The sequence below is a fragment of the Triticum urartu genome, chromosome 2A (genome assembly GCF_056163025.1).
Source record: "Triticum urartu cultivar PI428250 chromosome 2A, HENAU_Tu73, whole genome shotgun sequence".
In the NCBI taxonomy this organism is placed as follows: Eukaryota; Viridiplantae; Streptophyta; class Magnoliopsida; order Poales; family Poaceae; genus Triticum; species Triticum urartu.
In genome coordinates, this window is record NC_141874.1 from 699,010,313 (window position 1) to 699,037,924 (window position 27,612).

The 27,612-nt window shown below is 42.1% G+C and overlaps 1 pseudogene across 1 annotated transcript; it reads left to right on the plus strand.

Annotated features, from left to right (window-relative positions):
- The first annotated feature begins 20,439 nt into the window (after positions 1–20,439).
- On the plus strand, positions 20,440–23,694 carry LOC125539831 (uncharacterized; annotated as a pseudogene). The gene is made up of 4 exons (XR_015617460.1): positions 20,440–21,774; positions 21,879–21,950; positions 22,034–22,899; positions 22,990–23,694. The product of XR_015617460.1 is annotated as an uncharacterized LOC125539831 (transcript).
- Positions 23,695–27,612: the final 3,918 nt, after the last annotated feature.

Sequence of the window (27,612 nt, forward strand, 5' to 3'; positions counted from 1 at the left end):
CCGAGCCGCTTCATCCAACAATACCGCCGAACCAAAATATGACATGCTGGTAACCAGTATGACTTGTATTGCCCACAACTCACTTGTGTTTTACTCGTGCATATAACATCTACGCATAAACTTGGCTTGGATGCCACTGTTGGGGAACGTAGGAATTTCAAAAAATATCCTACGCACACGCAAGATCATGGTGATGCATAGCAACGAGAGGGGAGAGTGTTGTCCACGTACCCTCATAGACCGAAAGCAGAAGCGTTATGACAACGCAGTTGATGTAGTCGTACATCTTAATGATCCGACCGGTCCAAGTACCGAACGCATGGCAACTCCGAGTTCTACACACGTTCAGCTCGATGACGTCCCACGAACTCCGATCCAGCAGAGCTTCGAGGGAGATGATGACCCACAAGTATAGGGGATCTTTCATAGTCCTTTCGATAAGTAAGAGTGTCGAACCCAACAAGGAGCAGAAGGAAATGATAAGCGGTTTTCAGCAAGGTATTGTCTGCAAGCACTGAAATTATATGTAACAGACAGTTTTGTGATAAGATAAATTGTAACAAGCAACAAGTAATAAAACTAAATAAAGTGCAGAAAGGTGGCCCAATCCTTTTTGTAGCAAAGGACAAGCCTGGACAAACTCTTATATCAGGAAAAGCGCTCCCGAGGACACATGGGAATTATCATCAAGCTAGTTTTCATCACATTCATATGATTCACGTCCGGTACTATGATAATTTGATATGTGGGTGTACCGGTGCTTGGGTGCTGTCCTTACTTGGACAAGCATCCCACTTATGATTAACCCCTATTGCAAGAATCCGCAACTACAAAAGAAGTATTAAGGTAAACCTAATCATAGCATGAAACATGTGGATCCAAATCAGCCCCTTACAAAGCAACGCATAAACTAGGGTTTAATCTTCTGTCACTCTAGCAAACCATCATCTACTTATTACTTCCCAATGCCTTCCTCTAGGCCCATATAATGGTGAAGTGTCATGTAGTCGACGTTCACATAACACCACTAGAGGAGAGACAACATACATCTCATCAAAATATTAAACGAATACCAAATTCACATGATTACTAATAGCAAGACTTCTCCCATGTCCTCAGGAACAAACGTAACTACTCACAAAGCATATTCATGTTCATAATCAGAGGAGTATTAATATGCATAAAGGATCTGAACATATGATCTTCCACCAAATAAACCAACTAGCATCAACTACAAGGAGTAATCAACACTACTAGCAACCTACAGGTACCGATCCCAGACTTAGAGACAAGAATTGGATAAAAGAGATGAACTAGGGTTTGAGAGGAGATGGTGCTGGTGAAGATGTTGATGGAGATTGCCCTCTCCCGATGAGAGGAGCGTTGGTGATGATGATGGCGATGATTTCCCCCTCTCGGAGGGAAGTGTCCCCAGCAGAACAGCTCTGCTGGAGCCCTAGATTGGTTCCGCCAAGGCTCCACCTCGTGGCAGCGGAGTCTCATCACGAAAGCTTGCTTATGATTTTTCTTCGGATGAAAGACTTCATATAGCAGAAGATGGGCACCGGAGGGCCAACAGGGGGCCCACGAGGCAGAGGGCGCGCCCACCACCCTCGTGGACAGGTGGAGGCCCCCCTGACGTATTTCTTCCGCTCAGTATTTTTTATTATTTCCAAAAATAACTTTCGTGGAGTTTCAGGACTTTTGGAGTTGTGCAGAATAGATCTCTAATATTTGCTCCTTTTCCAGCCCAGAGTTCCAGCTGCCGGCATTCTCCCTCCTTATGTAAACCTTGTAAAATAAGAGAGAATAGGCATAAGTATTGTGACATAATGTGTAATAACACCCCATAATGCAATAAATATCAATATAAAAGCATGATGCAAATGGACGTATCAACTCCCCCAAGCTTAGACCTCGCTTGTCCTCAAACGGAAGCCGATAACGACAAATATGTCCACATGTTTAGAGGTAGAGGTGTCGATAAAATAAAATACGGACATGAGTGCATCATGATTATTCTCATAACAGCAACATATATGGATATTTTCATATGATTTCTTATGCTCAAGTAATAATCTATTCACAATGCAAAGTATGAATCAGAAACTTTATTGAGAACTAACAAACTATAGTCTCAGTCATTGAAGCAATTGCAATTTATCATAACATCAGAAAGAGTCTATGTCAGAGCTTTCTAGCAAGTCCACGTACTCAAGTATCATTTAATCTTTCATAATTGCTAACACTCATGCAGTACTTGTGGTTACGGAGTTTTAATCGGACACGGAGAAAGATAGGGGCTTATAGTTTCGCCTTCCAACCTTTTACCTCAAGGGTAATGTCAACAATAATAACAAATGCTAACCCACATCCAATTATATATATATATATATATATCAAGATCTTTCCAACATCCTGTGCTTGCCCAAAGGATAAAATGTAAAAAAGGAAAGGTGAAGATCACCATGACTCTTGCATAAGATAGAAGATAATAATAAGAGATAGGCCCATCGCAGAGGGAAGCAGACGTTGCCATGCGCTTTCAGGGTTGGATGCACAAAATCTTAATGCGAAAGAACGTCACTTTACATTGCCACTTGTGATGTGAACCTTTATTATGCAGTCTGTCGCTTTTATTTCTTCCCCATCACAAGATTGTATAAAGTTTATTTCCTCCACACCAATCAATCATACATATTTAGAGAGCAATTTTTATTGCTTGCACCGATGACAACTTACTTGAAGGATCTTACTCGATCCATAGGTAGGTACGATGGACTCTTATGGCAAAACTAGGTTTAAGGGTATTTGGAAGCACAAGTAGTATCTCTACTTGGTGCAAAGAATTTGGCTAGCATGAGGGGGAAAGGCAAGCTCAACATGTTGGATGACCCGTGACAATATACTTTATCTCAAATATAAGAAAACATAACACATTACGTTGTCTTCCTTGTCCAATATCAACTCTTTAGCATGTCATATTTTAATGAGTGCTTCCCATCATAAAAGATGTCCATGATAGTATTTTTATATGTGAAACCTCACTTTCTTTATTACTTCCTATTAATTGCAATGATGACCAAAACTAAATTTGTCAACTCTCAACAACTTTTAATCATCATACTCTTTCTATGTGAAGTCATTACTCTTCATAAGATCAATATGATCTTTTTGTTTCTTTTTATTCTTTCTCTTTTCTTTTATTCACTCAAGATCATGGCAAAACAATCAAGCCCTTGACTCAACACCACTAGTAGAAAAAGGGCCTTTAGTCCCGGTTCATAAGAGCCTTTAGTCCCGGTTCTGGAATCGGGACTAAAGGGTCGGTACTAATGCCTATCCCTTTAGTCCCGGTTCAATCCAGAACCGGGACTAAAGGGCGCGGCCACGTGGAGCTCCACCTTTAGTCCCGGTTGGTAACACCAACCAGGACTAAAGGAAATTTTATGATTTTTTTTGAAATTTTTTTTGAAATTTTTTTTAATTTTTTTTTGGTTTTCAAATTTCTGAATTATTTTAACATCTAGTCTGTAATCACCACCCCTCATCACTTCTCAATTTATCCTCTAATCACCCCTCATCATTCCAAATCATCTAACTTCCGGGTTCTATTCTCCCTCGCTCCAAGTCTGCACTTGTTGTTTTCCTGACAATACTAAGATGTCAATCCTATTATCCTTCAGGAATTTTGCTTGAGCATGAAGTGACACATTTCATAGTTTTATTTTGAAACTATTGTTTTAAAAGACAATAATTATTTAGTAACACTAATATTTCTTGAATAATTAGTTTGACCATTGTTTGACCACAGTTTGACCAGATTTGACCAAAAGTGAAATAACAGAAATAATTATTTAGTAACACTAATATTCTAGAATAATTAGTTTGACCATTGTTTGACCACAGTTTGCCCACTGTTTGAATTTTTTTCGATTTTTTTCACTCCAGATCTTAAAAGCCCCGTAACTTTTTTTCTATTAGGTTTTTGAGGATTTTGAAAATGTTTAACGGGGTTTCCCCGGTTAAATTCGGATGTAACTTTTCGAGTAGATGATTTTTCATATAAAAAACTTTTTCATCCGAGTTAGTATGCATAAGTTATGCCCATTTTTACAAATTTCAGAGAGATTTTGCAAATAAAGTCAAAATTCACATTTGCAAATTTTCCCAACAACTAGACCACATATCACATGGGAAACTTATTTTCTTTTATTTTTTTTGACATTTCCATCATTTTCTTTTATTTTTTAAAATACTGAAAAGGCGATCCACGGGGGGGGGGGAGTTTGAAAATGGGACCTTTAGTACCGGTTCGTGGCATGAACCGGGAGTAAAGGTCTCAACCCCATTAGTCCCGGTTCGTGCCTCAAACCGGGACTAAAGGTCTACCCGGTTTGAGGCACGAACCGGGACCAATGGTTGCGGGCCAGGAGTGAGGCCGATTGGTCCCGGTTCATCCCACCAACCGAGACCAAAAGGTCCAGATGAACCGGGACCAATGGCCCACATGGCCCGGCCGGCCCCCTGGGCTCACGAACCGGGACCAATGCCCCCATTGGTCCCAGTTCTGGACTGAACCGGGACTAATGGGCTGACCCGGCCTGGACCAAAGCCCTATTTTCTACTAGTGCACTAATCTTTATTATATTGCTCACGGAGTCGACTACATAAAGGGATCATAAGCAAAACTCAAAACTAAATCATATTAAAACTTTATTCTACTAGATCAAGATACTACTAAAAGGATCGAACTAAGAAAAATGGTAAAGATAGGAGATATGGTGGTGATACGATACCAGGGCATATCCCCCAAGCTTGGCAGTTGCCAAGGGGAGTGCCCATACCCATGTGATTATGTCTCCTTTGCTGGTGAAGAAGATGGAGGTGATGATGGATAGTCTTGTCATCCATCTTCCAAGGCATAGGCTCACCATCATGGAAGGATGATCGAGTCTCCGGGATCCTCAAATCTACAGCCAAACTCATTCTCTTGAATCTATATTCATACTCACAGTTTTGGTTTTGCATGTCATAGATTTGGGCTTGGAGGTGCTGGATTTTCTCGTGGAGCTTGAAGATGGCCTCCCCAATGTCCTTGGCATCCACCTTGTGGTTATTGGTGAACTCCGCGATCATCATGTCATTGGAATCAAGTCCATGCTCCACCATCTCCTAGCACTTGAAAACTTGTTGCTCCATTGCCTCGAGCCTTGTCTCCACGCTTCCGGTCTTCCTCAGTCCCTTAACATCGCGGATGTGCAGCACCCCCTCATGCATCTCAATGGTTCGAGGGTGTTGCAGCACCTCCGATAGGTAGGGATTGATGACCTTCTCGAAGAACTTGTCCTTGGGGGCACTTGGAGACGTCATGATGATCTAGATCTGTCAGAAAAACAGCTCGTAACAAGAACAAAGGATATTTGCGTGATACAGGAGTCAAAACCTTCGGGAGATTATATAATGAATTTTTACTGACCAAAATACGTATCATGCAAGAAAACGGAGTCCGGAGAGCGCACGAGTTGCCCACGAGGCAGGGGGCACTCCCAGGGGGTAGGGCGCTCCCTCCACCCTCGTGTCCTTCCCGGGCTGCTTCTTATTTTTCTATTTTTCTAAATATTCCAAAACTAAGAAAATTTGCCATTAGAACTGTTTTGGAGTCGGTTTACTTACCGTACCACATACCTATTCCTTTTCGGAGTCTGAAACATTTCGGAAAGTGTCCCTTATGTATTCCTATGGGGTTACGGTTTCAATAACATTGGTTTCAACATTTATGGGATTACCTAAGATATAATGTTTGATTCTTTCATCGTTTACCACCTTCGAATTTGTGCCCTCAAAGTTGTTGATTTTTATGGCACCGGAACGATAGACCTCCTCGATGACGTAAGGACCTTCCCATTTAGAGAGAAGTTTTCCTGCAAAAAATCTTAAACGAGAGTTGTATAGCAATACATAATCACCTACATTAATCTCGCGCTTTTGTATTCTTTTGTCATGCCATCTTTTAACTTTTTCTTTAAACAACTTGGCATTTTCATAGGCTTGTGTTCTCCATTCATCAAGTGAGCTAATGTCAAATAACCTCTTCTCATCGGCAAGTTTGAAATCATAATTGAGCTCTTTAATAGCCCAATAAGCCTTATGTTCTAATTCGAGAGGTAAGTGACATGCTTTTCCATAAAAAAAATTTATACGGAGACATACCCATAGGATTTTTATATGCAGTTCTATAGGCCCATAATTCATCATCAAGTTTCTTGGACCAATTCTTTCTAGATCTATTAATAGTCTTTTGCAAAATTAATTTGAGCTCTCTATTACTCAATTCTACTTGACCACTAGACTGTGGGTGATAAGGAGATGCAATTCTATAATTAACATCATATTTAGCAAGCATTTTACGGTAAGCACCATGAATAAAATGTGAACCACCATCAGTCATTAAATATCTAGGGACTCCAAACCTCGGAAAAATAACTTCTTTAAGCATCTTAATACATGTGTTATGATCAACACTACTAGTTGGAATAGCTTCTACCCACTTAGTAATGTAATCAACAGCAACTAAAATATGTGTATACCCATTGGAGGAAGGAAAAGGTCCCATATAATCAAAGCCCCAAACATCAAATGGTTCAATAACAAATGAATAATTCATCGGCATTTCTCGAAGTCTACTAATATTACCAATTCTTTGGCATTCATCACAAGATAAAACAAACTTACGGGCATCCTTGAAGAGAGTCGGCCAATAAAAACCGGATTGCAATACCTTATGTGCAGTTCTGTCTCCAGCTTGGTGTCCTCCATAAGCCTCGGAGTGACACTTGCGTAGGATATGTTCCTATTCATGCTCAGGTACACAACGTCTAATGATACCATCTACTCCTTTATAAAGATGTGGGTCATCCCAAAAGTAATGTCTTAAATCATAGAAAAACTTTTTCTTTTGCTGGTATGTGAAAGTAGGTGGTATAAATTTAGCAACAATGTAATTAGCATAATCAGCATACCATGGAGCAGTACGAGAAGCATTTATGACATTTAATTGTTCATCAGGAAAGATATCATCAATAGGTAGTGGGTCATCAAGGACATTTTCTAACCTAGACAAGTTGTCTGCAACGGGGTTCTCAGCTCCCTTTCTATCAATAATATGCAAATCAAATTCTTGCAACAATAGAACCCATCTAATAAGTCTAGGTTTAGCATCTTTCTTTTCCATAAGATATTTAATAGCAGCATGATCAGTGTGAATAGCTACTTTAGAATCAACAATATAAGGTCTGAACTTATCACAAGCAAATACAACTGCTAAGAATTCTTTTTTATTAGTAGCATAATTTCTTTGAGCATTGTCTAGAGTTTTGCTAGCATATTGGATAACATTTAATTTCTTATCAACTCTTTGCCCTAGAACATCACCTACAGCATAATCACTAGCATCACACATAATTTCAAAAGGTAAATTCCAATCAGGTGGCTGAACAATAGGTGCAGAGATCAATGCTTTCTTAAGTATTTTGAATGCTTCTACACAATCATCATCAAAGCCAAATGGTATATCTTTTTGTAATAAATTAGTCAGAGGCCGAGAAAATTTTGAGAAGTCCTTAATGAACCTCCTATAAAAACCGGCGTGACCCAGGAAACTTCTTATACCTTTGATGTCCTTGGGACATGGCATCTCTTCAATAGCATCAACCTTGGCTTTATCAACTTCAATACCTCTTTCAGAAACTTTATGGCCCAAGACAATACCTTCATTAACCATAACGTGGCACTTTTCTCAATTCAAGACAAGACTAGTTTCTTCACATCTCTAGAAAACTCGATCAAGGTTGCTCAAGAAATCATCAAAAGAGGATACATAAACAGAGAAATCGTCCATGCAAACCTCACAAATCTTTTCACAAAAGTCAGAGAATACAGCCATCATGCATCTTTGAAAGGTAGCAGGTGCATTACATAAACCAAAAGGCATACGTCTATAAGCAAAAGTACCAAAAGGGCAAGTAAAAGTGGTCTTTGATTGATCATCGGCTGACACAGGTATTTGAGAGAAACCAGAATAACCATCTAGAAAGCAAAAATGTGTATGTTTGGATAATCTTTCTAGCATTTGATCGATAAAAGGTAAGGAGTAATGATCCTTTTTAGTAGCTTTATTCAATTTGCGGAAATCAATTACCATCCTATAACCTATAATAATTCTTTGGGGGATCAATTCATCTTTATCATTAGGAACGGCAGTAATACCTCCCTTCTTAGGGACACAATGGACAGGACTTACCCACTGACTATCAACAACGGGATAAATTATACCTGCCTCAAGGAGCTTTAGTATTTCTTTTCTTACCACTTCTTTCATCTTAGGATTCAACCGTCGTTGGTGATCATGAACTGGTTTGGCATCTTTCTCCAAATTTATTTTGTGTTGGCATAGAGTGGGACTAATGCCCTTAAGATCATCAAGAGTATATCCAATAGCGGCATGGTGCTTCTTCAGAGTTTTCAATAATCTTTCTTCCTCCTTCTCTGAAAGGTTAGCGCTAATAATAACAGGATATATCTTCTTTTCATTAAGATAAGCATATTTAAGAGTATCAGGCAACGGGTTAAGCTCAAACACGGGATGACCCTTGGGTGGAGGAGGATCCCCTAGGATTTCAACAGGAAAATTGTGTTTCAGGATAGGTTCCTGTTTAAAGAATACTTCATCTATTTCCCTTCTTTCATTCATAAACATATCATTTTCATGGTCTAGCAAATATTGTTCTAAAGGATCACTAGGAGGTACGGCAATAGAAGAAAGTCCAATTATTTCATTCTTACTAGGCAATTCCTCTTCACGGTGTTGTCTACTAAATTTAGAGAAATTAAACTCATGAGACATATCACCCAAGCCAATAGTAACAACATCCTTTTCGCAGTCTATCTTAGCATTAACAGTGTTCAAGAAGGGTCTACCAAATATAATGGGACAAAAGCTATCTTGTGGGGAACACAGAACTAGAAAATCAGCAGGATATTTAGTTTTCCCACACAAGACTTCAACATCTCTAACAATTCCAATGGGGGATATGGTATCTCTATTGGCAAGCTTGATGGTAGCATCCATATCTTCTATTTCAGCAGGTGCAATATCATGCTTAATTTCTTTGTATAAGTCATGAGGTATAGCACTGGCACTAGCACCCATATCACATAAGCCATGATAAAAATGATCTCCTATTTTAACAGAAATAACAGGCATGCCTACCACAGGTCTATGTTTATCTTTAGCACAAGGTTTAGCAATTCTAGCAGTTTCATCACGGAAGTGGATAACATGCCCATCAATATTATCAGCCAAGAGATCTTTAACAATAGCAATATTAGGTTCAACTTTAACTTTCTCAGGAGGTATATAGGTTCTAATATTGCTTTTACGAACCACAATTGAAGCTTTAGCATGATCCTTTATTCTAATAGGGAAGGTGGTTTCTCAACATAAGTAGTAGGAACAATAGGATCATTATAAGTGATAGTTTTTTCTTCAACTTTAATAGGTGCAGTTACTTTTACTTCTATGGGAGGATGATATTTAAACCACTTCTCCTTAGGGACATGAACATGAGCAGCAAAAGATTCACAGAAAGAGACTACTATCTCAGAGTCAAGTCCATATTTAGTGCTAAATTTACGGAAAACATCGATATCCATAAAAGATTCAACACAATCAAACTTAGGTGTCATACCTGACTCCTTACCTTCATCGAGGTCCCAATCTTCAGAGTTGCGTTTAATTCTTTCCAATAAATCCCATTTGAATTCAATAGTCTTCATCATAAAAGAGCCAGCATAAGAAGTATCGAGCATGGTGCGATTGTTATCAGAAAGCCGAGCATAAAACTTTGAATAATTATTTCTCTTGGGAGCTCATGATTGGGGCATGAATATAACATTAATTTAAGCCTCCCCAAGCTTGAGTGATGCTTTCTCCTTTGTGAGGCCAAAATATATATATAATTGCGATCACGATGAACAAGATGCATAGGATAAAACTTCTGATGAAATTCCAATTTCAATCGTTTGTAGTTCCATGACCCCGTATCATCACATAGCCTATACCATGTCAATGCATCTCCCTTAAAATATAAGGGGAAGACCTTCTTCTTAATAACATCATCAGGTATACCTGCAAGCTTAAATAATCCACAAACTTCATCCACATAGATTAGGTGCTCATCAGGATGCATTGTTCCATCTCCTACAAAAGGATTAGCTAGCAGTTTTTCTAACATACCCGAAGGAATTTAAAAGTAGACATTTTCATTTTCAGTAGGTTGAGGAGAAACTCTTTGCTCTACTGGTCGGGGTGAATATACCCCGAACAAGCCCCTCAGAGGATTACTTTCCATAGTAACAAGTGAGAGTAAATTTCAGCACACTATATAAATTTTTCCTTACCAAATTCCACCTACCAAAGGCACTTCACTCCCCGGCAACGGCGCCAGAAAAGAGTCTTGATGACCCTCAAGTATAGGGGATCTATCGTAGTCCTTTCGATAAATAAGAGTGTCGAACCAAACGAGGAGCAGAAGGAAATGATAAGCGGTTTTCAGTAAGGTATTCTCTGGAAGCACTGAAATTATAGGTAACAGGTAGTTTTGTGATAAGATAAATTGTAATGAGCAACAAGTAATAAAAGTAAATAAAGTGCAGCAAGGTGGCCCAATCCTTTTTGTAGCAAAGGACAAGCCTGGACAAACTCTTATATAAGGAAAAGCACTCCCGAGGACACATGGGAATTATCGTCAAGCTAGTTTTCATCACGTTCATATGATTCGCGTTCCGTACTTTGATAATTTGATATGTGGGTGGACCGGTGCTTGGGTTCTGTCCTTACTTGGACAAGCATCCCACTTATGATTAACCCCTATTGCAAGAATCCGCAACTACAAAAGAAGTATTAAGGTAAACCTAATCATAGCATGAAACATGTGGATCCAAATCAGCACCTTACGAAGCAACGCATAAACTAGCGTTTAAGCTTATATCACTCTAGCAACCCATCATCTACTTATTACTTCCCAATGCCTTCCTCTAGGCCCAAATAATGGTGAAGTGTCATGTAGTTGACGTTCACATAACACCACTAGAGGAGAGACAACATACATCTCATCAAAATATCGAACGAATACCAAATTGACATGACTACTAATAGTAAGACTTCTCCCATGTCCTCAGGAACAAACGTAACTACTCACAAAGTATATTCATGTTCATAATCAGAGGAGTATTAATATGCATAAAGGATCTGAACATATGATCTTCCGCCAAATAAACCAACTAGCATCAACTACAAGGAGTAATCAACACTACTAGCAACTTACAGGTACCGATCCCAGACTTAGAGACAAGAATTGGATACAAGAGATGAACTAGGGTTTGAGAGGAGATGGTGCTGGTGAAGACGTTGATGGAGATTTCCCTCTCCCGATGAGAGGAGCGTTGGTGATGATGATGGCGATGATTTCCCCCTCCCGGAGGGAAGTGTCCCCGGCAGAACAGCTCTGCTGGAGCCCTAGATTGGTTCTGGCAAGGCTCCACCTCGTGGCGGCGGAGTCTCGTCCCGAAAGCTTGCTTATGATTTTTCTTCGGATGAAAGACTTCATATAGCAGAAGATGGGCACCGGAGGGCCAACAGGGGGCCCACGAGGCAGGGGGCGCGCCCAGGGGGGTAGGGCGCGCCCCCCACCCTCATGGACAGGTGGAGGCCCCCCTGACGTATTTCTTCCGCTCAGTATTTTTTATTATTTCCTAAAATAACTTTCGTGGAGTTTCAGGACTTTTGGAGTTGTGCAGAATAGGTCTCTAATATTTGCTCATTTTCCAGCCCAGAGTTCCAGCTGCCAGCATTCTTCATCCTTATGTATACCTTGTAAAATAAGAGAGAATAGGCATAAGTATTGTGACATGAATTGACTCTGTGGTTTGAATTTAAAACATATACACGAGGTGGTACTAAAAAACTATTTCGTTCGTTGGTGACAATTGTTTCCGAGCGCAGTTGATGTTGGGTTGGAGTTAGACAAGTATGCTCGGTCAGATGGGCGAACTCTGGCCGATAGCTCGTCCGACCCACTCTGGTTGTCCGTTAGCCCAGCTTGAGTGCTTGTGTACGCATGGGCCTCACCATCGAACATCGGCTGCGGACACCGATTCGAAGGGGAAAAGGAGAGGTTTGAGACAGGAACTCACAAGGGGCTCGAATTTGTGGTAGGGGCGGCCGGGGAGGTGACGAGAGCAACGGTGGTCGACGATGAACTGGAGATGCTCAGATGATCCAAGAGCCGAAGAAGACGAATAAGATGGCGAGGTTGCGGAAGCGTCTTAAGCGCTGATGGTTCTAGAACAGATGTAACTGATTACGAGGAGATGCTCGCAGGTGACGTCGCAGGCGTGACGGCGACGACGGCCGCCATGCCTCTCAATCGAGTAAAGCTCCCCGGTCTTCAGAAGGCTGCTGGAAATCAACCGCCGGGAGGTCCTCAACGAGCTCTACCGCAAGAACATCACCAACGCTCGACATGTATTCTATTCCAAAGACATCTATTTCATGGCGTACGAGCAGTTCCGCAGATGGCTCTTAGGCGCTATCCCCTCGCTCAGCAGTACGCTGGTCAGGACCTGCTTGACTACTCGGCCGCGGCACATCCCCAATAGCTACGTATCCCCTGAACTCGCTTGCCGTGTCATTGACGTGGGCGTCTTCATTTGCTTGGCATCCTCACTGATCCATGTTCGCTTTGATGTATGTTGTGACGATCTAAATCACGGCCACACCATCATATTTCAGTCAACCGGGCCATGGACTATGATCGAGCCCAAGGATAAAGCAGCCAGCATTAGCGACGTAAATGAGTACATCGGCTCCCCATCTATGAAATAATACTATAGACATTAGCCACTATCCTTGAATTGACTAGAAACACAGTAGACCTGCAGTTTAAGGGGTGCTCGTCTACGCCTATTTCCGACAGGAGGTAAGTTGATCCGGTTTGATTATTTTGCTTACTTATTATGCAATTCACTTCATACTAATGGACATTCTCTGATTGACTAATTTTTATGGGGTTAGCTAGCTAGCTTGCATCAAACAGATAGGCCACACATTGTTAAAAGCAAAATTATGTGATTTTTTATTTCTAGTTCTTTACTTTAAATGTTTTTACTCATGGAATTTATTTTGTAAAATGTAGCTGGTAGCCTATATAGTGTTGTTCGTTAACATGGTTTTGATTTTTACTTCCAATGTTGCCGCAAATGTTTTTATGAATATGATGATGTATGTTTAATTGGCTTTCTATCTATAATCTTTCGAGTTGTAGTAATGTGGTCATATTTATCTAAGGCCAATGTAGTCCTGTGAGTAACCAGCAATTAGGTCAAAATAACATGAATTAAGCTGATGAAATTCAATTGTATTTTTTTCTCTTTTGACGGTGTAGTTTTTTAAACTTTTGATGTGTAATTAAGGCTCTGCTACATGTACTATAGAATCATATGGCTGCCAATATTTTACTTTCCTAAAGGTAGTAAGGATATCAAGTATTGATTTGTCATTTGTGTGGTTACATGTATATCATTCAAATATTATATTAAGCTCAAGCAGAGCAAGAGTGGCAATGCGGTGGCCAACAAGGGGAGCGCCATCATGGGAGCCGCGTCCACCAAGTCCACGGCCATGTTGGGGGAAGTGCCGCTAACCTGTCGGGAGGAGCGGTGGTTGCGCCGGTCCTGCTGTGAGATGGGTGGTGGACCGTTGGCTCGACTTCTTTCTTTCGGCCAGGGTCCTCACATCAAGTAATTCCCAATTTATCTATTTATATATTTCATACATGATTTCATATGACACCGAATATAAGATATGATATGTGCTAAATATGTTATGTCGAGTAGTGTTTCTAGAACGTACACGCTAGGCCACGTGGGTGTTATGTTGAAATAGTGGACGTGGATTTGTGAAGGGTGCTGAGACATACTTATTGTGTTGAGGCATTCGATTAGTTTTTTCTCCCGTTGCAACGCACGGGCATGTTTCCTAGTGTGTAATAACAGCCCATAATGCAATAAATATCAATATAAAAACATGATGCAAAATGGACGTATTAGGAGAGTTCCGTTAGCACGACGGCGTGATGACGGTGATGATGATGCTACCGACGCTGGGCTTCGCCTAAGTACCGCTACGGCATGACCGAGATGGATTATGGTGGAGGGGGGCACCGCACACGGCTAAGAGAGATCAATGATCAACTTGTGTCTATGGGGTGCCCCCTGGCCACGTATATAAAGGAGTGGTGGAGGGAAGGGGCCGGCCCTCTCTATGGCGCGCCCTAGGGGAGTCCTACTCCCACCGGGAGTAGGATTCCCCCTTTCCCTAGTTGGAGTAGGAGAGGAAGCGAAGGAGGAATAGGAGAGAAGGAAAGGGGGGCCACCCCCCGTTGTGGGCTGGTGTGCTTCCTTCTTATGGCCCATAAGGCCCATAACTTCTCCCCGACGAATTCTCGTAACTCTTCGGTACTCCGCCAAGGCTAGATGGGACGACCCACAATGGCGCAGCGCGAAAAATGGCGCCGAAAAAACTGCTCTCTATCGAGATTGATCTCACATCCACGCGCTTCCAAAGAGCGAGGCTAACCACTTGACCAGCCAAATTGTAATGATTCTTTAGAGCATGAACATTTTAAAGAATAGAAACATAGACGCACTATTAATTTCCCATTACACTGTAGCATTTAGATTTTCCAATTATTAAAAAACATGTGTACATGTTACAAATGAAGTTCATGCACATGCAAAAAAAGTTCGCGTTCAAAAAATAGTTCACCAAATCAAAAAAGTTCATGCATTCAAAATAAAGTTCACAGATTCAAAAGAGTTCATCGATTTTCAAAAAATGTCCATCAACAATCAAATTAGTTCATCAATTTGAATAAAAAAAAGTTCATCAAATTTGAAAAAAAGTTCATCGATTTAAAAAAAGTTCATCAAATTTGGAAAAAGTTCATCTAAATTGAAAAAAGTTCATGTATTCAAAAACAAGTTCCTAGATTCAAAAGAGTTCATCGATTTTCAAAAATGTTCATTGAACAATGAAAGTAGTTCGTCGGTTTGAATAAAAAAAGTTCATCGAATTTGAAAAAAGGTTCGTCAATTTGAAAAAAGTTCATCGGAATTGGAAAAAGTTCTTCGATTTTGTGAAATTTTTTTTAAAAAAATGAAAAAATTCATCAAACTTGAAAAATAAGTTCATCGATTTTGAGAAAGGTTCAAGTGTTAAAAAAACAGTTCATGGATTTTGAAAACAAGTTCATCTATTTGAAGAAAACAATTAAAATTTTGAAAAAGAAAGAAGAAAAGGACAAAGAAAAAAGAAAAAGAAAGAAAAAGGAAAAAAGGAAGATAAAAATGGATGAAAAACGTGTTTCTTATCACAATTAGTGAGGTGGTTAGCGAAAACAGTGCAAACCGGCGCTTGCAGCACTAAATAGGAATTGCCCCGATAAATACCCGAATCACTCGGAACCTTTCCGATGTCCGAATATAGTCGTCCAATATATCGATATTAACGTCTCGACCATTTTGAGACTCCTCGTCATGTCCCCAATCTCATCCGGGACTCCGAACTACCTTTGGTACATCAAAACACATAAACTCATAATACCGATCGTCATCGAACGTTAAGCGTGTGGACCCTAGGGGTTCGAGAACTATGTAGACATGACCGAGACTCATCTGCGGTCAATAACCAATAGAGGAACCTGGATGCTCATATTGGCTCCCACATATTCTACGAAGATCTTTATCGGTCAAACCGCTTAACAATATACGTTGTTCCCTTTGTCATCGGTATGTTAATTGCCCGAGATTCGATTGTCGGTATCTCAATACCTAGCTCAATCTCGTTACCGGCAAGTCTCTTTACTCGAGGGCCCAGAGATACCTCTCGGACAATCGGAGTGACAAATCCTAATCTCGATCTATGCCAACTCAACAAGTACCATCGAAGACACCTGTAGAGCACCTTTATAATCATCCAGTTACGTTGTGACGTTTGGTAGCACACAAAGTGTTTCTCCAGTAATCGGGAGTTGCATAATCTCATAGTCATAGGAAAATGTATATGAAGAAAGCAATAGCAGTAAACTAAAACGTTCAAGTGCTAAGCTAACGGAATGGGTCAATTCAATCGCATCATTCTCCTAATGATGTGACCCCGTTTATCAAATGACAACTTAACCATCTTTGATCAACGAGCTAGTCAAGTAGAGGCATACTTGTGATACTCTGTTTGTCTATGTATTCACAAATGTATTATGTTTCCGGTTAATACAATTCTAGCATGAATAATAAACATTTGTCATGAATTAAGGAAATAAATAATAACTTTATTATTGCCTCTAGGGCATATTTCCTTCAGGGCGGGGAGAGGATTTTTTTTCTTTGAGAAACGGATTTTTTAGGGGTCTTTGAGAAAGGGAGTGAGAGGGGGATGAGAGGGCTGGCCGTGCTGTGTCTGGCCCATTTAACTCAGTATGGGCTGTGCCGAGCCAGACCGGGCCGGTCCATTTGGCTAGGTCTGCTATTATGGGGAGACTGTGGTGTGTTGGGAGAGGTGGTGATAAGGCTGTAGGGTGAAAAAGGAAAAAAATTGCAAATAAAAATAACTGTTTTAGTCTCGCTTTTGTTTTTATTATATACTGCCTCCGTACTAAAATGTAATACCATTTTTTAAACTATGATAGCGTTAAAAATAGTCTTACATTTTGGGACAGAGGAAGTATTATAGATATTTTTATAATGCATTTTTGTTCATCAAAGATAAAAAGTGATGGATTCAGATGATGTTACAAACATATTAACTAACATATGCACCGATGTAACAATGATGGATCGGACTGAAACACCAGGAGAAGAGGAAATAGTTTTTATTATACTTGCTCAAACATCATGCGAATGAAGCTAAAGACAACTTTCTTGATATTGCGCGAGAATTTCTTAAACACATTGAGTAGATCTTAATAATTTGCAATAGATTTTTAGTTGGATAATCGCTCTATACGTATACATTGTCAAATTGCCTTTTTGTTATTAGTTTAAATTACAAGTGAAGTGGACTTGGTGGAAATTATCCTACGACCCTTGCTGCGTGGATGTTCAGTTCACAATTAATTTCGGGGGCATCACATAGATCTACATTTTCACCAACCCACATCTCCTGTAAGTGAAGGGAACCTTATGGATCTAGATCTTGGAGTTCTTTTGTGTTCTCCTCCCTTGTTCTTCCTCTCGTATTCCTCCATAACACTAGTTGTTTGGGTGGGATTTGAGAGTGAAGTACTTGAGCACTTCGTGTGTGTTTGCCATTGCATTAGTTTCATCGGTTTAAGTTCTCTACGGTGATTCGTGGAAATGGAAGTTGAAACGCTTATTTCTCTTCGGTGTTTGGACAACCTAGAACTTCTTACTATTGGATGCTTGTGCGCCCTAGACGGTTGGTGTTGTCTCAAAACTCAATCATTATGATGTAAAGCTTCGGGCAAACTTCGAGAGTCTCCAATTAAGTTGTAGAGATTGCTTTGAGTAATTTGTATGGGTTTGGTAACCGCTCTCAAGGGTCTCCATTTGTAATGGTTCTGTGATCGTCCTCAAGGGTCCCTTGGTGGATTTGGGACACCTTATTCTCATCGCCTGAGGGTCCCTTAGTGGATTCACGTCACCTTTCACTGAACCGGCGACCTCCTGCTTTGAAGTACGATGCACTAACCATCCCCAACACCAAACATCATGTGATTACTTCAACCTTTTCTTTTTTCATTCTTTCTACTTTTCTTTTTCCCTTTTTCTTTTTTTTATTTTTTCTTCTTCCTTGTTCAATGAACCTTTTTCAAATTCATGAATTTTTTCTTGAAAATTGACGAACTTCTTCAAACTAGTGAACTTTTTTTTATCAAATTCATTGATTTTTCGTGAATTTGATGAACTTTTTTTCAAATTAGATGATTTTATTGTTCGGTAGGCCCCTGATACTTAAGGAAACAATTTTCAACCGATCTTTTATGATTCCGTAGCGCAGCACGAGCATCTTACTCAAATATTTACTCTTATGAAAATCTAAATTGGTGATGATGGTGTGCCTGCCATCTTACAATATAGACCGCCCGATCTATATCTAACGGATAGAAAGCAAACTATAACAATTTTGTAAAAAGATGCCCGCACCTCTCTCCACATTTGCAGATAATACCTTCCTTCGTTCAACCGTATCTCCCACAACTTTATTGTTGAGCAATTAAAAAAGAAAGCCTCTAGAATAATCTGGCATGGTGGCTGCTCCTGGCGTCGTCCATCCCCATGCATCCACTCAGTCCGACCACCAATCACCACCACGCCCCACTCCTCCTCATCTTATCTCTCCTCATTCTCGAGATATCATTAGTTTTTACACATGGGATTACTCCTGCATGGATCAATCACAATAGGTGTTTTGTAAAAAAAATGCATCTTGATGTTCCATGCAATGCACAAGTATCTTGCTAGTAAGCAACTTAAATAGGACTGCAGATTGAATACGTAATTCAGCAGGAGTTTTCTGCAAAATCGCCACGATGGTAGGGGTGGATTAACGAGCTGCTCAGCTCGTTAAACTCGTGCTCATTAAGTTCGCGTTCATTGAGACTTGGCTCATTAAGCTTGTTAATAAAACCCTGCTCGGTTCGGTTCGTTTCAATCCCGTTAAGCTCGCGAGCGCTCGTTAACAGATTCTGATGTGTTAGGTCTACATGATGAGTGTGTAGATGTGGTTTTTAAAAAGGAAGATGGTGACTACAAAAGAAAGTGCACTAGTTTGTTGCTTCATATGTAGATAAAAATATGTAGATGGGTTGAGGTGCTACAAATTTTTTGTCACTTGAGATAAAAATATGTGTTATGTTGTTACTAACGAGCTTAATGAGCTACTTGTGAAACTCGTTAGCTCGTTCGTTAAGCTTATTAAGCTTAACGAGCTGAAATCAATAATTGACTTTGTTTATTAAGAAGCGAGCCACGAGCTTGACGAGCCGAACTATGGAGCGCTCATTGACTCGTGAGCAACGAGTTTTTGGTCCAGCCCTACACGAAGGTGAACTGGAAGTGGCCCAAAAAACAGCCCGTTTGACCAGCTCTGGCCTCTGGGTCGCACGCGCGTATTGCGTGAATAAAAGACCAAGTAGGCAACTACCTAAACACCCCCTCCCCCCGACTTGTCCCCAAATCCCTAACGCTGCGTTTGGATGTCCGTATTGAGTCCTCTGAATCGGATTTGGTATTCGCTGGCCTCAATTCAGCTATTTGGGTGCGCACCGAAATGTTCGGGCTGTAATGGGCACAATACACGAGCGAAATCGCTCTCACCCGCGTAACCTACCCGCGATACAGACCTCCCTGGCTCCGATTTCGGTCGAATTGGCCATCTCCCGCAAAAGAAAACGTTTGGACACATAACCTCGCGCGAGACCTGGCTGGCTGTCTCCTTCCTCCGCGCGACCAAAAGCTTCAGGAGGCGGGCGGCGCGGCGGCGGCGGCGACGCAGGTATCCATCCCAACTCCCCGATCTCCTCCTCTCTCCGGCGGCAGCAGCGCCTTCAAGCCCCCTCGCCCGCCGCCCCTTACCTTCTTCCTGCAGCTCACTCTTCTCCATCCTTGCACCGCACGGCTGTCGCCGGATCTCTCTGGCCGACTTAGGCCTTCCATTCCGCCCATCTCCAGCGGCGTCAGGCCATCTCCTCCCATGCCTACAATAGCCCTCATGTCCTTCCCATCTATTCTGGACGTCGAAACCCTTGTCATTCGCCATCTTCTTGTTCCCTTTCCCTCGATGTCGTTCTTCCCCTTCCCTGGATCCCTTCTTCAGCTATAAATTCGAATTGGTGTTTATTTGGTTTTGCAAGCATTGGAAGAGGTATCAAGCTGCCATGTGCGCCATGGTGATGGAGTACCCCATGTGCTTGCTCCTCCAATGTATATGTTTCATTGCCGAGAGAAATGATTGGTGGCATTTAGAACTTCAACAGGACAAATCAACAACTCCTTCTGCACAACACCGTTACGTGGCTTCAGACCCAAAACGTCACAAAGAAAAGTTCAGTTGGACAAGAGAAACTTATATTGTTATATAATGCATTTCTAGAATATTTGTTAATTTTTATTGCTATATATCCATTCAATTATAGCCACACATGGGGGTACAAATTTGATGCATATAGAAGAAAGCACTATCCAATTCCATAGTTTGCCATCCAAACAAAATTTGGTATTGAAACATACTAAGATTCCATAAGCCAATTCAATGGGCATCCAAACAACCGAATCCGTATTCGTATGCATTACATTTTCCTGACTGAATTGGAATTAAAACCAATTCAATACAGAGGCCTTCAATACAGACATCCAAACGCAGCGTAACCCTAACCCGAAGATGGCGGCAGCTGAGGAGGGGAAAGCGATGGCGGCGGCTGAGGAGGGGAAAGCGATGGCGGCGGCTGAGGAGGGGAAAGCGGAGGGGAAGATGGCGGCTGCTGAGGAGGGGAAAGCGGAGGGGGCCTCCTATCCTGACCGCTCGACCCCCCCGATCCTCGAGGTCGCCCTCGGCAAGGATTTCGTCGACATTCCCTCCAACGCCGACGAGAGCCCCGCCTGGTTGCTACTCGTCGGCGTCATGAGCGGCGGCCTACGCTTCCACCGTTTTGGCGTGGCGAGATCTGGGCGGATCTCCGGTCGGAGCGACGACACGCTCCAGATCTTCCACGACCTCAAGAAGCCACAGGGTTGCAGCCGGAGCGCCCGCGCAGCCATGGCATCTGACGGCCGCTCGCTCTGCCTCTTGCAGCGGGTCGAGAAGGCGCAAACCGAGGCCCTTCAGCTTCAGCTTCCGGCTGAGGAGGAGCTGCCGGCCGAAGTACTGCTTCCCCCGTTGGATCCAAGCATGCGTGGCCGGTGCGTGCCCATCTCCGCCGATGGCCACATATGGGCGGTGTCCGCTAGCTTCTGTTCTGCCACCAGCTTCCGTCTCGTCCTGCAACGCCTGGTCATCCAAGAGGAAGAGGGCGTGGCGGGACAACATTGGGAGCAGGTCGGCGGCCCCTTCATCCAACATTGCAAAGTCGAGCTCTCCCACCCCATGTGGAGTCCTGACTTGCTCCAGGGCTACGCAGTGCTCCCTGGCCAGGGCCCTGACGGGGGCACGCTCATCCTGCTCTCCCTCAGAAACTGCCTTTTCTTCACCTTCAATTGCTCCGCCCCTAATTCAGGCTGGACCAAGGTAACCCACACCTCAAAGGACAAGTATTACGTCCCTATCCTTGGCCGTGGGGTGTATGCACAAGAAAGCAATGCTGTTTACATGGTTCGCAAAGATGTCATCTACGCATACAAGCTCAAGCTCGGGCATGAAGAGACAAGTCTGAAGCTGGATCCCCCTGTGAAGATTTTCTTTCCTTCTGTTACAAGAAGCATGGCGCATAGCTTCCTCACCCATCTCGGCCGCGGGGTCATGTGCTGTGTCTGGATCTGTGTGGGGCTCTCATGCTGGCGTGACCACCTACACGCCATTATCACCACCTTCCACCTTGGTCCTGAGCCTTCGGATCTCAAGCTCCTGCACTCCACCTCCCGCCAGGTTGACATGTTGTTGCCTATGAAACACCTTGATGAATTTGAATTCTGCTTTCTCCAGTAAGTCCACTGAATCCATGCATTCATTTTGACCATTAATCCATGCATTCTTTTTGGCCATCTTGCTTACAAATTAATCTTCTGTTCACTTATCTATCACTTAGAGAGTATAAGGGTGACAAGGCGCTGCCGCCTCAAGCCCATGAAGAGGGAGTACTGCTTCATTATCGTTGCAGGTCTTGATCCACAAGCTTGAGCTTGGCTTAGATATTTCATTTCAGGTTTCTTGTGCATGACATATTTTGCTTCTTGCATGCAGGCATCATTTCCCAGGAGGTCCTCCTTCTCCCTATGTGAAGCCACATATGGACAAACATCTCTTGTTTATTATCTGCCAAGCTGGTTCGCAATCATTTATCTATAAAACCAGTCTCATGGATCTGATTCCAAGGTTAGGAATAGCTCCTCCTCTCAAACCGCATTATATTGTACATGGAGATGATGATGGTCAGAGGCACTTTTTTGTCACTAGCTCAGAACTATGTGCCGTCTCATTCCTGAAAGATGGCATGCATGTGCTTAACCTGGACACCAGACGTCAGGATTTCGATCACCTTGCACGGCGGCCTGTTTCTCCATTTGATCCTTTTGTAATGGTTATCCAAGTTGGTTGCGCAACTCTTGCTCTTACTGAAACTCTCCACGTTTATCGTCAGTCGCACCTTATTCGCCCTACTGGATCGACCTCATGGGTGCGCTGCGTCGCAGATCGGTCTCACCTTCTTGACAGGAAGGTCAAGCTGTCCGGATATGTAGTAGTGGGTGATGATTCCTTTATAGTCTGTGATACTGTCACATGTTCTTGTCTTCGGTTTGACCTGAATGCCAAGCAGTGGCATGTTGTCATGCCTTGGGCTCCTTTGGGAGAATGCCTGCCAAGGGATATGTCCAGATACTCCTTCCTAAATGGCAGATGTGTATTTGTTGATGGTTTTATCTACACATGCTCACGAAATGGGCTTGCTGCTTATGAACTACTCTCTGAAAATCATTGTGTGTACCTCAAGGACCCAATCTTTTTCCCATTCTCATGGAAGAGTGAAGACTGGCAGAGTGAAAGAATGTGTTTGGATTATGCTGGAAAAGACGTCAGCTCAGGTGCCATCTTGTTTTGGGTGGTGCAAGGTGAATCTCTCTCTCTCTCTCTCTCTCTCTCTCTCATATGCATTTCATTGAAAAGATGCCAAGGCCTCTAATGCTCTTGTATATATATAGGTTTGCAAATTAAATCTCGCCCCCTCAAGAATCAGCTATGGATCACTGGCGTCCAGGTTAAGACTGAGAAAACATCCAGCAAGAGCATGAAACCGGTGGGAATTAAGCATGTGGTCTCTGCCACACGTCTGATTGATCAAGAGAAAACAATTGATCAGAAGGAAGTAATCAGTACCAGATGTTGTGCTGTCTCTTTCTGATGCCGTATTATGGCACCTTATTTTATGGTGTTCCAATTTGCCAGTTATTTTGCTCACAAGTCAACTTGTACTTTATTTTGGTAAACTCTCATTTGACCAGCTATTGACAAGTGAACTTGTTCTAAGTGAAGTTGTACGCATCTCTTGATTGCGACCGGATAGTACCAGAGATGTTGTGCTGTCTCTTTCTGATGCCCTATTATGCCACCTTTGTGGTGTTTGGAACGGCCAGTTATTTTACTCATAAGTCAACGTGTACTTTATTTTGGTAGACTCTCATTGGATCAGCTAGTGACAAGTGTATGCACCTCTTGGTTTTTCTGTGAATTCTGTGAACCAGCTAGTGGCAAGTGTATGCACCTCTTGGTTCTTCTGTGAATTCTGTGAACTTGTATGCACCTTGCTTGGAACTGTAAAGTTGAATTAGGGATGTGCATTGGGTTTATATGAAGTGATAAAATGGCCATTTATCACAAAGTTCAGCATTAATTATTGGGGCCACTACAATATAGACAACCTTTAATTCATTTAAGCAAATCAGGTGTTGTGTGGTGTTACATAACCTGAGGATATGTCACTTCTAACCTTTCTTTTTGATTTTTGATTTACATGTTTTGGCTAACCTTCTACCTTTCTTTTTGTTTTTGGGTTTACATGTTTTGTTTTGGCTCGCTTTGGCCCTTTTTTTTTTGCCTAAGGAGAGCTGTTTTTAGGATTGCTTCGCCAAGCCGTACTTATTGCACTTGTTTGATTCAAATCAAACAGTAATAAGATAAAAAAAGGCCCTCCCCCCGATCTCCTAACGAAGTAGGGCACATGTACCATCTTGATATGTGCCAAAGTCTTTTCTCCTTTTCTTTTGTGGGAACCTAAAATTACGGTTTTTTTCCTTTTCTTTTGTGGAACCTAAAATTACGTCTTCTCTTTTCTTTTGTGGAACCTAAAATTACGTTTTTTATTTTGGGGGACTTAAGAACAAAAAATTACCGTTCTTTTTTTTTGAAACCAGAAAAATTACCGTTCTTTTATTGGAACGCAGAATTCCAGTCTCCCCTACCTACGTTCCTGTTTATTCAGCGATATATGAGTGACCTGGACCTAATTCCCGTAGAACAATGTCTGAGCTCATGCTCCAGCTGGTGGTTGAAGATGGACTCATGTTGATGCTTAGGCTAACTTCCCTGGTTCGAGTCCTGGCATGGGCGAGGGGGTTGCTTAGAGATTTTCTCCTATAAAAATATGCCGTCAAAGGCTAGTCCTGGCCGGTCTCGTTTTTTTTAAGAATCATGTTGATGCAGCAATAAAAAGACATGGTGATAGGGGTGTTATCGCTGCTATTACTGGGGAGTATTTGGGTTCCTCTATATCACTAACTTTACGGATCCGGAGACCCTCGAAGCTATGGCCTATGGCGCATGCAGGCGCTGTCTCGATTGACTATGAAACGATTCAAGGCAATCACTCGGGATCATCAGGAATGATCATCAAATAAATTCAAGGCAATCACTCGGCATCATTAGGAATGATCATCAAAGAAATTCAGAGGAAGATGGAAGATTTTGAGTTTGTTTAGATCATTCACGAGAAAAGAGAGCGGATGTGTTGGCTATAGCAGGCACTACCTTAGGCGTAGGTGTCGGTGCTGAATCCGACAGATCTTGAGGTAGGGTCCTAAGCTAGGCGTCTTGTAGCGATAGTAACATGGACACATGATTTTATCCAAGTTCGAGATTGTATTCATATATTGGGGATAGTATAGTACAGATATCTACCATGATATCGTTGTAATGAATATAAGATGTCCTATTGACTAGCGTAGTCTCGGTTTATATAATGCATCGGAGGCCTAGGGTTTAGAAGAGTCCTCGTCTTGTGCGCTAAGTCTTGTGGAATCTTCTTTGTATACGTCATGGGCTGCCTGAAGTGGCCCATTCGCGAACCGTCATGGGGGTCCTCTTTCCGACCTACCTGGTTGGGAGACGACGTGGTGAGTACCCCATAGTCCAGGACTCCAACAGTAGCCCCTTGAACCGATCTTCTAGTTGGGGACGCTCCTCGGTTCTTCCGAACTGTTCTTTGTCTTCGGTCGTCGGTCTTGAAATCTGGTTCAACAAATCTTCTCATCTTTGATCTTCCGGATCGCTGATGTGTATTCGAAGAGTTCACACGTCGAGCATCCGAGGAGCCCCTTAAGTTCCCGACCTTTATCAATGCCTTGTTATTTTTATGCCACACCCCGGGTTTAAAGTTTTTCCCGTGCGACGGTGTCCTCTTGCAGCCGAGTTCCAAAGCAGGACCGCATCTGAGGTGTCTCTATGCAGCCGAGTTCCAACGCCGGTCTGCATCTGAGGTGTTATAGATTAACACAATTTGAAAAAGTTGAAGGGGTTCTAGCTTAATGCCTGAAAAGTCCTATGTGAAGCTGGCCACTAACATTTGAGCTTTATGCTGGTCTGCTTCCAAGGTGGTGCACCACCTCAGCCTTGGGCTCATTTTTTGCGGATATTTTTTCTGAGTGGTGTAGTTTATTCTCTCTCGAGATGTATAACCAGTAGCCCTCAAGATGTGTGACGGCCTAAAATTTGAGATGCACTTGAATGATAACATAAAACCGTTGATCTCGGTAGCCCCTGAGACTCAGGTCGATTCACGTAATGGTCTGAGGATCAAGTCCTTCCTCGGTAGTATACTTTTAGGAACGGAAACACGGTGCGCAATAGTTCTCGAGACTCAGACTGGGTGCGGCCGACCAACTAAAGTATCATAATCTCCTCGGAAACCATTTTGCACTTTGATTTTTAATTGAATCGTCAATGCAGTAGCCCCCGAGCCATATGTCGGGTGGCAACACCTGATCAAGGGATTGATGTACCCCTTTAATGGCTTTTAGTTGAGAAGCGCGAAACCCAGTAGCCTTCGAGCCTTAATTTGGGCACGGGTGGCCGAATTAAGGGTCGACATGCGTTTGACACAAGATTTTGTTACATTTAACACATACTTTTTGGCAAGAGAATAAAGATCTCTTAAATAAGCTAGAGCTAATCAAAGCCAAGCTTGCCGAGTCGCAGAAAGAAGTGCCCAATGTCAAGAAATTCACCCAAGAGGCACATGGCAAGTTTAATACTTGACCTATGCTACCAATATGATGATTACCTATGCTCGAGAAGCGTGGACCATGGCTAAGAAGCACTATCGTCTATTGAAGACCGAAGTGCTTGCAAGGTCAGCCCCAAGGGTACTAATGGAAAGGAAATTAAGGCCAACAAGAATTATGTGAACATCATGCCTGCTGCTCGGCTAACCGAACATGATTTTCTCCTCGATACCCTTATAGATGGCCTTGAATAAATTTTGTAAACAGTTAATGCTGAATGATGACTTTATGTATCTATGTACTTTTGTCATTTTGAACGCTCATATCCGCAGATTTTATACTCCTTTAACCAGCCATCGGCTTCTACTTCCTCGTCCAGAGGACAAGGAGTATACCCAACGTCAGCCTGAGTCCTCGGGCAGCGCTTGTAGGGAACAAGGCAATCCGGCCATAAGGTCACAAAAAAAATATCCTTGCAGAGAGTTATGTTATATTGCTATTTAACACAAGTCACATCTTCAGTGAAAAATAGTTCCTCCAACAGTTCCTTTTCCTAGGGTGTCATGTTAATCACGACGAATTAGCCGATATCCCAATATACTTGCTCGAAGCCTTGACTCCAGAATATCCTCTGTGTAATAGGTACACTCTATCCCCTACGTCTAGCGCCCTTTAAAAAGGCCTTGATTTTCACTTCCTGTGTTGTCGGCCAATTATATTCTTGTGACCGCCTGCTTTCGGCTTCACCGATTTGAGCTACTTGCCAGGTTGACCCAAAAGTAATAATCGCAGAGGTGCTCTCTTTACCCCTTAGACAAATTCGTTGGAAACGTAAGCAGTAAGCACATGAGTGAGGCAACCTAGCTTGGCAAAAAATCTCAAGTCAAATTGATGCATAACGTGGCTTTTATAACAATTTGTGGGAAGACATCGCTCATATATCAAATACAAATGAGGATATGTTGGGCTCTCCAGGAGTCCCGAGGTGCTCGCGCCGAGGTGCCTCAAAGAGCCCCTGGTACAATTTATTGTACTCTTTGTTACGTCCAAATTGTTTTATACGAAGAAATCGAGGTAAGTATTGTGCAATTTTCTTTCAAAGACGACTGGACTGGTTTTCTATTAGTGACATTGGACAAGCCAAGCACCTTTATGAAAGCAAGCTTTGTGACTTATCGAAAAGTCTTTGTTTTACATAGGCAACCTTTATCATTAATATTTCTAATCAATACGGTCGAATTTGCACATGTTTGTGACAGTCAGTTTTCGACTGTACATTGCAGGTTTATGCTATATGTTATTTTGACTCAACCATGACTATTTAAGATG